The sequence below is a fragment of the Coloeus monedula genome (genome assembly GCF_965178545.1).
Source record: "Coloeus monedula genome assembly, chromosome: 2".
In the NCBI taxonomy this organism is placed as follows: domain Eukaryota; kingdom Metazoa; phylum Chordata; class Aves; order Passeriformes; family Corvidae; genus Coloeus; species Coloeus monedula.
The window spans coordinates 62158664-62170789 of NC_138782.1; positions in this window are offsets into that span (position 1 = coordinate 62158664).

Consider the following 12126-nt stretch of genomic DNA (forward strand, 5'->3'; position numbering starts at 1 on the left):
AAATAGGAAATAGAGAGTAATGTTTTCTGGTCGAGTCTTCCCATGCTAATTGTCCATCCGTGCTGCCCAGTGGGCTTCAGTGCTCCCTTCCCTGCTGCCATAAGTGCCTTCATAATGGCCTCCAGGGTAAGAAATGAGGCAGTAGGTGGACACTGGTGGTGGAAGAAGCAACGAGACAGTGATAGTCACCATCAGATATCCTGTTTGGGGCAGTGGTAGGTGAGTCACATGCTTCAGTGAAATGTGACCCTTGAGCACCGTAGGGTTGGTTGGCTCTTCAACAAGCATCTTTTGAAGTGAAATATCCATGGGAAAACTGAGCCACTTTACAGCTAAGGGAGTGGGTGGAATGAGATCATTGAACTTGGCACTTTGTACGGGTGAAAGGTAAACCCAGCATGGGGACGCTGCTCAGCCAGAGCAGGTCCACTTTTGATTTGGGAGGAATTGGCTAAGTGAAGGCAGGGGAGCTCCCTGTGAAAGAGCCATTCTCAGTGGACTGAAACTAAGACATGAATTCAAGCAAGTTAAGTGACTGCTGAAGCTCAGCTTGTTAATCAGATCAAGATAAAAGCAAGGACAAAGTGTAGGAAGCATTCACAGAAGGAGCCACAGATTCAAACAGTGGAACAGCAGCATGTCCCTGTGTGTGTGTACATGGGGGCAGTGTGTGTGCAGGCGGGGTCTTGCACCACTCAGTAGGTGATGGTGAGACAGACTGCCCATGCCCTGCATGGCCAGCCACGCTGACACCAATGGTCCCACTCTGCTTTCCCGAGACTGAGGCAGCAGAGCCGGCAGCACTGGCAGTTTACAATGCACAGGCAGCTCTCAAGGGAGGTATTTTGGACTGAGCGACCTTGTAAAATGCATGTCCTTACTCTCCTATGGAGCAAGCTGCCCATTCAGTACAAGAGATTACTGATAACTTCTGAATTATTGGGCTGCTCCTATACATACAAGAGTAAGTGGCCTATGAGTATACCAGGAAATTGTGAGCCTAACTTGTCATTAAATTATCTCTGAGTCCCTAAGGTTGGAAGTGGGTGGGAGGGGTGGTTAGTCATACCTGTGGAGATAGCCAGGTGAGTGGCTATTCTCAGACACACATTCAACAAAGTATGTAATACACAATGCATGTAACACTGTTGGGCCAGGTCACAGCTATATCACAGAGATGTTAATTTTTAACTGCATCTGCCCCTTGGTAAGAGCAGAAGATACTGTGATCTCAGCTTTCCCTCCTAATTTCAGGGTATGTTTCCTCTGCGACCTGCAGCCAAATTGTCCCACACCGGTGACACCAGTGCTGGTTCCCGGTTCAGGCAGCATTCAAAACTGGCCCAGAGCCCAGCTCATGTTCCTGTCAAATGAGTGCACGTGACATAGGATCTATGCCAGCTCTGCTTTTACATTAGTTTCAAGGCCAGCCCTGGCATGACAGTTCATACCCAACCCGCAGATAGGGAGGGACCTCAGCCAGCACAGGTACTGTTATGTCTCTTCAATACTTTCTGGCTAAACCATAATCAGCTGAGAACGTTTATGCATCATCTTTACCCAGCACTAGCAGCCTTACAGCCACGCTGACCAGAGACTCTGTGCCTGACGTTGCTCCTGGTAGCGCACGGACACTCCTGTGCATCAGGCACTTCTGGTGTGTGGGATATGTGTGGCTTCACTTCTTGTTTTCTTGAATGCCACAGGCCAAAGGGAGTAGCAGATAGAAATACAGCCATCAAGGACAACACCCAGCAGGAGTTTCAGTCAGTTTGGGAAGGTAGAGCTCAGCAGAGACTCCTTTCCCAGGGTGGATGTACTTTGTGGTGGTTCACACACAGGTGCTCTGTTAGGCTGATCTGTGCTTCCAACAGGCCGCAGAGCCATGCCCAATGAAAAATAAATCTGACAGATACTGACTGAGCAGGGAGAAATACACTGCAGACTTCCAAACTCTGACATTATCAAGAACATCCTGTAATACTTGTGTGTGCTCTGAGATAATTACAGGTGGCAATGGTTAAGAGGAAAGCTTTCAAGTGAGTCATATGATAGCACACAACAACTTTGTTTAAACTTCAGTTTGCACTGTGATTTTCTTGGAGTTCCCAGAAACAGTGAAATCTATGAAAAAATAATCTCAAAAAAATAATCTTAAGAAATAGCCCCTTGGTCTGCTAAATGAAACTGCTGAAGTGAGAAGTTAAAACCCGTCTGAAAATTTCCAGAAGCTCCAAAGGAATGACCCAAGGTTTTCTAAGCAGGCGCCAGGAGTGATCAGAGACACAGGCTGAATGAGAGGGTACAGGAATACCATGTCCCTACAGATGATATATGAAAGTGGTGGCTGTATTAAATCTGCTCAAACAGTCAACAATGCTGAGTTTCAACATTATTTATCTGTACTTGAAAGTGACAGCCACTGGATGAGCAATTGTGCTTCTACTTCTGCAACCTCATTAGTCCCCTCCTGGGGACAAGACTTCCCTGCTCCCATGGCATGGCAGCTGGCCAGGAGCCTGTGCTCAGGTGGTTCCCACCACACCATGGCGACACCTGGTGATGCAAACTCCTGCTCTGACCCTCAGAGCTTCTTGAGTTCAGTGTGACGTGGTGCAGGTTTTGCTGTTAGAAAGATGCGACTCTGTACCAGTCTGGCTGATGCCTGTGTGCACATGAACTCTTACAGGGTTTTCTCTCCATCCCTGCACCTCATTTTTCTCCTTGGTCCCAGGGTCACACTGCTCACATGTTGTGTCCCCATAAAGGCTCACTGCATTCCTGCTTCTTCTGCAAACACTCCTCACGATCGAGTTTTTCTAGCCAGGGGCCTTTGCCTCAGGTCTTGTCTTTCATCAGGTCTCCACAAACAAGCCATCACCTCAGTGATGTGCCACCTTGTCTGTCTGCTGTCACAGTCTGCTACCACTGCCAGCCAACAGTGTGGCACCACTGAACCATAACAAGCCTCAGCCAAAGGTGGGCACACCCAGGCACACACACACACGTGTGTATGCATGCATACAGCGTTTGTTCTTTCCTCTGAGAAAAATGAGTGGTAAAGGGAAGGCCACTTCTGCCAGGAGAGCACCAGCTGCATGCCTGACCTCACCACTGTGTCATGGGCACCACAGCAGCAGATGTGGTGTAAGGAGGACACAGTACAGCAGCTTCTCTGTCACGCCTCTGATGTAATTTTCCTCTGCACAGGAGAACAACTTCAGAAATACTGCCCTCAGGGACAGTCCTGGAGAGGCTTTGTGGGCACTCATGGCTTTCGTGAAGACAGGTTTTTTCTACCCCTAGGCTGTGGCTTGGCATCACAATGCTGACAGTCAGAGCTGCCTCCTGAGCTGTTCACAGGGAGGACCAAGGAACAAGGACACCTCCTGCCTCCTTAGCCCATCAGGAAGCCCTTCTCCTCTCACAGCCCTTTGGTGAGGGTCTTGCCCAGGCTCTTCTTCTGCTAGGAGCCTTCAAGAGGTGGCTGCAAACCTCACTCAGCTTCTCTGTAATTACTCTATGGCTGCAAAGCATGGGAGGAGTTGAAGGCTGCATCAGCGGGGAAAAGGATGCCTGGATGCCAGTGTGAGCTGTGGCGGTGAGGACAGAGCCGTCTGTGGCTGCCACGGTTCTGGGGAAGGTGGCACAATGGAGCCTCTGCCCTCAGGAGGAGGTGGAAGTGATCAATGCAGAGCCAGGCATGACCAGCATTCCAAGGAGATGATCGCTTTCTCCTCTGCCCCCTGACTTGTCCCATCTCTTCCACAGCTCCTCAGGGTCTGCACCAGAGGAGCTCAGCAGCTCTCCCATGGAGAGCTGGCCCTGCACTGTCATTGTGCCAGCTAAGCTGTTCCCTCTGTGCCTGCTGCCTGCTTTGCACATCTTTCCCTTTGACCCGCTCACATGGGTGCACAGAGTTTTAAGCAAGTCTTTGTTCCACAAGCTGCTCTTTGCTCTCAGCAAGGCCAAACCCACCTTCAGGCAGGGAGGGAAGCAGAGGCAGCAGCAAATACCAGCCTGGGACAAGAAAAAAACAAGGAGCCCTGGTGAGAGTGAGCAGAGACTGCCAGCCACCTTGCATCAGAGCAAACTGGCAGCAGGCAACACTGTGTCCTCCCATGCCCTTTTCCTTAACCATCTTCATCCCTTTCCAAACAGGCTGTCCTGTTTGCTCTTAACCCCCAACCCCAGTTCTGCCAGTTTTACAGTGGTATGTGGTATCTGTGGTATGACGGCACAGAGTATAACCTCTGCACTTTCTACCTGGGTCATCAATTCCTTTAAACTACTGCTTCCCTTTCACCATATACTTAATCCTCCTCTTTTATGCCATTTCTTATGTTGCTACTTCACAACTTCTTGTGCAGTTATTTTGTTTGTGTAGGTTCAGGTCAGAGCTGCCCTTTTGCCAGGGTGCCCCAACAGAGTAAGCTGTGGTGGCTTAGCAAGGCTGGGCAGGATGGGGCTCTGAGCAACCTGGTGACATCCCCACCCATGGCAGGGAGGCTGGAACTAGATGACCTTTAGAGTCCCTTCCAACCCAAGCCATTCTGTGATTCGATGGTTCTGGGACAGCCTGGAGGTGAGTGAAGGTTTGTCCATCTCAGGTATGAGCGTGACAATCTCTGTGGGCACCATGGGGGTTAGACCCACTGCCTGGTGAACAAAACTGGTGTGGCACCCCCATGGCATGCAGACAACAGGAATAATTTTGCTATTTGGCACTCCCATATCTTTTTTTGCACACACAGAGTATTTTTTGACAAAAGCATAAGAAAGCAGAGCAGAAGTCAGGCAAACCCAACTTGCATTTCCAGGGGAATGAGTAAGTACAGGTGACACAGACTACTGTTGCTTGGAGCTTTGCAGGGAAAAAGAAACACAGAATCATCACAGATTGGTTGAAGCTGGAAGGCACTTCTCAAGATCACCTGCTGCAGCAGGTTCACCTAGAACAGGTTGCCCAGGATCACTCCCAGATGGCTCCAAAGGTGGAGATTCCACAGCCTCTCTGGGCCGCTTGTTCCAGTGCTCAGTCTCCCTCACGCTAGAACGATGTATCCTCATGTTCAAAGGGAACATCCTGTGGTTCAGCCTGTGCCCACTGTCTCTTAAAACATGCTTCTCAAGAATGTGCTGTAATCCCTTCCTGGCAAAAACTCTGCAGCCTCTGTACACAGAAGTCTGGACACAGCCCGAGTCAATGAACCTCTAGAAAATCTTGGCACAGTATGAACTATCAGGGATCACAGCTGGGACTGTGGTTGCAAGGCCTGAGGCCTCCTTATATAGGTCACAAGGCTAGAGTTTCCTCCTGCACTGCTGGCTTTATGGAACAGGAGAGCAGTAGGAGCAGAGATTTCTCATATTGTACACAGAGGTTTTCAAGTTTCTGGTTTTGTCCAGAAGCAAACAGGGCTTTCCTGAAAGGTTCATTCTCTGAGGAAGGAAAACTGGAGCAGAATAATAACAGAACAAAGCATCATGAGACGGAAAAAACAAGAGAGAAAATTCCCTGGATATAGAAAAATCAGTGAAGGATTAGCTGGGAACACCTTAGACTTCCAGAAGATAAACAAGGCGAAAAAAGCTGACATATTGCTTACCAGTGCCACCTGTCTGAGCAAAAGCTGTTACCAGGAGGAATTTGAATGAGGCATTCCTGGTTCTTTAGTACAAATTGCCATTTTAATCATAATGCTGGAAGGAAAGAAGAAGAATGATTTTGAAGCAGAAAGAGTTTGGTGAAGTTGCCTTTAAACATCCCCCAAGCTGGGACGAAGGCTGGGAGAGTGATAACCAGGGCCTGCCAAGCATGAGGTGTGTGACAGACAGCCTTCCTTGGCTCCACAAACTGCTCCAACAGGTGTAACACCTTGCACCCCTGCTCCACCAGCCTGTGCTGGATGGGGCAGCGAGTCTGGGATAGGCTCTGCCCCCCTCACCCCATGGGAAGGTGGTGAGGTCTGCAGTCCTACTGCAGATGAGGAGAGGGTAAGGCCCATGCTGGTGCCTGCTTGCTATGCAGAAACTGCTCCTTGGCTCCACTGGCCCAGGAGCAGTTTGCTGTTGTACACAGGACTGGAGGAGGATAGTAATTTGAGATGTCTGGATGGTGCCAGCTGCTGTACTGATGCGTACATGGAAAGTATATGGTAACGTTGCTCTTTCCATTTATTAAACAAACCCAAAGTAAGCCCTTTTTGCTTTTCTTCAGCTATCATTTTGCTAAAAATACCATATGAACTAATCCTCTAAATAATCTTTTCATAAAGTTCATCTCTGGATAAGTCTCCTAAATCTAAGTTTCAAGCAGCTGGCAGTTTGTCCAGGAACTTCTTGTTTACTGAAATTGGTCCATTCCCCATGTCCTCATCTCAGTGCAGAAGAGCAAATATGTGGGACTGGCTCCCCTGAAGGATGGATGGTGGGCCTGCACCCAAGGAATGCTACCCACCCTGGCAGCAAATGGCACAATCCCAGACTTCACAAGACCTCCCAGAGTCCCCACTCCACTGCAGCTGGCCAGCATGGAGCTGGGGGAGCAGTGGTGCCATCCCTTCTCTGTGGTTGATAATGTCCCTTCATCCTCCAGCAGTCCCAGTTCTTGGCTATGGCATGGCTGCAAGCATTGAGTCAAAGGCTGCACTCCTTCTGCTGAGACCAGCTGCCAAGGGGAGCAACCTTGCAGCAGGAAGAAGTCTTTTGCAGACGATGCCTTCCAGTTCCCAGTGCCCCGGGCTTTCCATCTGCTGCATTGTGGTCACACGGCCAGGGACCACCTCTCCAAGTTTCCTGGTCACCGTACTCCCCTTACTTAGGGTTTTCTGTTAAGGCCTGGGTTTGGTGACTGAAAGCTCAGCCTACAAATACAGAATTCATCTCAGGGACTTCCTTTGCCACCTACCTGGGCCATTTTACCTGGGCCAGCTCCCCACAATCCAGGTGTCATGTTTTCCATCCAGTCACTGCAGAATTGTTTCATGGGAAAATGGATACAACTGCTGCATCCTTTTCAGATATACTCAGCTTGAATGGCCTTTGTTTCAGTTCATCTATTTGCTTGGGGTCTGGGGATCTTAGACCAATGTAAACAATTCCTTCATTTTTGAATTTGTTGAATCATCCTTGCTTTGCGTCTCCACATCAGATATTTACATCGTTATGTTTTTTGCTTAAATACACTCAAATACACCCAGGAACATTCACTACGGAAGGGAAAATAAAATAAATCCTGTGTAATAAATATACTGACATTTAAAATTAAATAAACATTAAAACAACTGAGTAACTGAATTACTCTGTGGTAGGGCCACATACCCAAAAATGCCCATTTTAAGTAGTGTGCTAAGAGCTGGATCATGAACAGAGAGCATGTTCATCCAGCTAAGCGGACTGATGAGAGTAGTCTGGTCCCTCTTCCTATTAATAAAGCATGCTAATAAAGCAGGAGGTGAGAACCCAGCCGTGAAGAATTCCTTTGGGTTGGTATTGTGCAGTCAGGACAAAGGACATGATGTTATAGCAGAGATAAACTACAAAAACAGAGTGAACTATAAATAGATTGTAACTGCTAAGGGTTTCCAAAAACAACAGGGAGAATAGAGAAAGGCACTGAGGAATTACTAGTTCTCATCCATACTTCCAGGATGACTTGAACTTTCCCTGGTCCATTTGGAGCATGCTGGGTCTCTGCTGCTGCTCTGAACTCACCCTGATCCTGTAGCTTTTTTTAGTTTCTGCAGAGGTGTTTCTCAGTTCTTTTTCAGTGGCATTAAAAATAACTTGCAATTGTCTTGGAAAGACAGAAACAAGAAATCTGTTGAGATTAGATAATTTTTCACATAAATATGAAGCATATATTTGCTCTCCCATGTGGACTTGATCAACTAAATGTTAAGGCTCGTGGGGTATTTGAAGCTGAAATCTCTTTTACAGCAGATCATACTGCTTCTACCCGAAGTTGCCCATAAGATGGACAGTAGTGGTCTAGGGGGATTTCTCTGTTACTTTCTTCTTACATGTATGAATGCTGGCATTTTTGTTACACTGGCCACCTTAGTGGTCTTTTACATTCTCAAGAGTTCTTAACCAAAAAAATGCAATAGAAAGGCCACAAAAAAAGGCTTGTTTGGAATACTGAATATAAAAGTAAAACTGAGAAACAGTATGAAAGTAGATAATAAAGTCTAATATTAAAACCCCTGGTTTCGTGTGGTTTTTTCCCCCTTTTTTTAATAGAATTCCCCCTTCAGAAATAGCTAGGCAAGTAGATAGCTAGAGAGGGGCACTCTCAGAACTCTTCATTGCACTGACACCATCCTTGATAAGATTTAAAAGTTTCATCTTATTCTCATAAAATGGACCTAGAAACCTTAAAGGAAAGTCCTTTTCTTATTATTTAGAAATGTTGGCTTCCAAGCTTAATGGAAACTGAGTCATAGGGGAGGGATGTGCAACAATTAGGAATCACAGACAAAACGGAGGTGATTTTTACTGACTTTCCAAGCAGAAGTTGAGGCACGTGCAGCTGAGAGAGGAAGCAACCTTGGGATTTACACCTGTCTGATAACATGAGAGGGAACATTTTCATTTTATTAGGCCTTTACAGCCATCTCTGGAAATATACCTTGTTTGTTCCATTGTGTAAAATGCCCTCTGGTGAACTTGGCTTGTCTTATCTTATAGCTGAAATGCTTGCTTATTCTGAGTCATTAGCAAGGATCCTGATAAAAATTCTGTGGAATTACGGCATATTTATCTGAGCAGGAAGGTAGAGCCTGGTGTAACCTCCTCACTGGCCGCCAGTGTGACCGGGTGAAAAGAAAAATTATGAGGGAAGCCACATATAGACTATGAAAATGGGTGTGTAGGAACCCTTTATCCTCTGGCTGCCTTTCCTTCAGCTGGCCTTGAGGAAGATGGTGAGCCCTTTCGGTTCCCCAGCCTGTCTCAGATCCTGAGCTGAAATCCTGGCAAGCAGGTGTTCCTACACATGGGTGCAGAGACACATTGCTGCTGCTTTCCCTCAGTATGCTGAAAGTCAGTGAGGAAGGCTATCATCTGCAAGCACACAAATGTGTGGTACCTGATCGTCTCCAACAGGCAAAGATGAGTGGTATGCAACCACCATGGGGCTGAAACAGCACTGGGTTTGGGTAATAAAGCACAGGCCCAGCAGCATCCCATTTGCCTTGAGCAGAGACTGCTTCACTCCAAGAGTGAGCCTGTGCAAGGAAAGGTGTGGGGTGTCATGGAGGGAAACCTGGTGGCTGCAGAGGAGATCAGCCTGGGGGAGCCTCAGGGTCTGTTTTTTTCCTCATTTCAATTTTCCCTTCTTTCCCCACGTGTCTATTTTCCTCTGCTGTTTCAGCTGCTGTCTTAGCAATGAGTACAGATTCCCCTGGTTGTTGTATTCTACAGTTCCAAGTACTACAGTTATTTATATTTGTTCCTGGGATCAAGATGGTAAAAATAGCTTACAGCCCATGGAAATAGTGAGGGAGGGGAGTATAATATATTGTGCATCGCTTTAATGGATTGCCAAAAGGTGGAAACCCTGTTGATTGGAATTGACTTTTCCCACGTCCCAAATTCAGCCTACAGCTTGCTAAGTTGATCTAGAGGCCTGGGAAAGGACATATTTCATTGAGTACATTTGCCACCTTTTAGAAAGAAAAAGAGGAAATCTGGAAGAAGAGGAAGAGGGAGATAAAAGAAGAAGATGAAAGTGGGTGTGGGAGGAAGAAGAAAGATCAATAAAGCAAAGGGGAAAAAGCCAACAGCAACAAAAGCCAAAATACAGGAACTGTCAGAGAAAAAGCTACATGTAATTTAGTGTCCTGACCTGGAATGTAATTGTACCATGTGTGGGAGAGGGGAGTCTCAGCATCTCTAACTGCCCCATAAAGAGGTCTCACTCTGATCTTAAAAAATCCACTATTTATTTAGTCTCCAAAACCGAGCTCTGAAATCCTTTCTAATTCCTGCCATCTTCTGCTGTGAACCAAGCCTTGCCATTAACATCTGTGCAATGTGCATTGAGCTGCTACTGCCTGGTTCCCTATTGCAGTCTGTGCTGTGGGGTCACCAGTGGGCAGAGGCTCAGGTAGTCCTCAGATGCAGGGCTGTGGAGATCTCCACCCCTTCTCCTGGCATAGAGAGCAGAAGAAAAGGCTGGTGTAGTCAGTCTCCTGGGCCTAGGTGTGAGGCTGACTGGTTTGCACCCCTGCTGCTTAGGGCTATCTATTCTCAGCAGTTTAGTCTGGGGGACAAATATTTGGTACAATATGAAGCTGCATTAGGCGAGATAACAAGCAGGGTGGATGGCTGCTGCCCAAGCTTGTTCATAGGCACTCTTTTATTTAGCAAGAGGATTGTGTCTGTATGGATCTTAAACCTAGGTCATGGTTTTCTGCAGAACTTTATCAGTGCTGTTATGCAGGATGGTGCCCTCAAGTGCCTGCAAACTGGGTGATGTCACTGCCCCACTGCTGACAGTGTTCCAAGAAGGATTTTGTGGTTTTTAAGTGATTATCTGATGCACTGGCAGAGGTTATCCAGGGTGTTGCAGTAAAGTTTTAACTTTCCAGGATTCAGTCAGAGCAGGTATTGATCAAAATGTCTCATGCTGTCATCCAGGCATGTATAAATGGTCATCTAGTGCCACATGTGTACAGGGTGTGTATGTGCCTTCCTCTCTAGACTACATAGTTTTCATTCCATGTCCAAAATAGCTGTGACATTTGGGCTGCTAAACAGAGCTCCAAGTGAAGATGCCTGTGATTGTAATTTAGTTGTACTTCTACATCTCTTTCTTCTCTGCTCCCCTTTCATCACCACTTCTGCATCTGCTCTTTCCCTGGCTTGCTCTGTTTACACTCTTCCCCCTCCTTCTTTCTGTTCTCCACATCTATTTTTACTGCTTCTGCTCTTCTCATCACTCAACATCTTCCTTGTCATCAAAGAGCATAATTTTTTACTGTATGCATAGGCTAGAATGTTTAAAATGATGACCCAGAGATCTGTTCTCAAAGATTTAAATCATTCTTTCTATGAGGTTACAGTTACAGGCTTTGTGTACAAACCCATTATCCTCCTGTCCTTAGATGTGCTCAGCTGCCACAGCACATGAAGCTGAAGTTCATGGAAAACCACACAGAAGCTAGGAATTGCTTGCTGTGGAATAAATGCACTAATGCACACTCTCACGCATCTGCCACTGGGATATTTTAGATTTCTTTGACAAACTGGAGACTTGCAGTACACGGATATGGTGCCAAACACTGATAAGCTGTTTTTGGACAGAGGACTTAAAATACAGGTTAACACTGAGAAACCAAGGTTGCTATGACATCACGTATGCCAGGCAGTGGAAATGATTTTACTGAATGAGTCCTTGCCTCTATGACCAGCAGTGTAGCTGCAGGGAATGCTAGGGAGAATCCCAGATGTCCTCTGCCATGACCTTAGCACTGGTCCCTCCCAGGCTTTCTGGCTTCTGGTCACAGACTGCAGTGCACGTGCTGTGCATGACCAGAGCACAATGGACAGGGATGTGTGAAATTTCAACAATGGGTTACTAGACCATGCTTTCTTTTAGGAAAGACAGTAACTCCAGAAGCAAGGTTTCAACAGTGGACTGAATTCTCCCTCAACTGAATCTGGTCTAGCTCCACTGATTAGCAAAGAGGTGGCCACAGTAATTACACCAATGGATTTCTGAAAAAGGTGGAATGCTGGGCACAACTACGTTGGTGCAAGGGGACTAACCCTCATGATTCAGAGTTGAGCTAATATTCTCTATGTAATAGTAGAAGGTGTCCCTGCCCATAGCAGGGGAGTAAGGACTAGATGATCTCCAAAGTCCCTTCCAACCCAAAGTATTCTATGATTCTATGGTAATATTCAACAGGGATAAAATCAGTACTTTTTTATTGGGGTAAGGCTTGAAGAGCAGTGGGTGTTTAATACACCCTTGGTCGGATCTGTGAGAGCAGCACACAGCCTGATTATCAGGCTCCGTCCACATTTCTTCTCTTTATGGTGTTCCCTACATAGACAATCTCCTCCCCAGTCACTGGAAGCTGTTGGAATAAACATATCACCTTTGACATCTTAGCA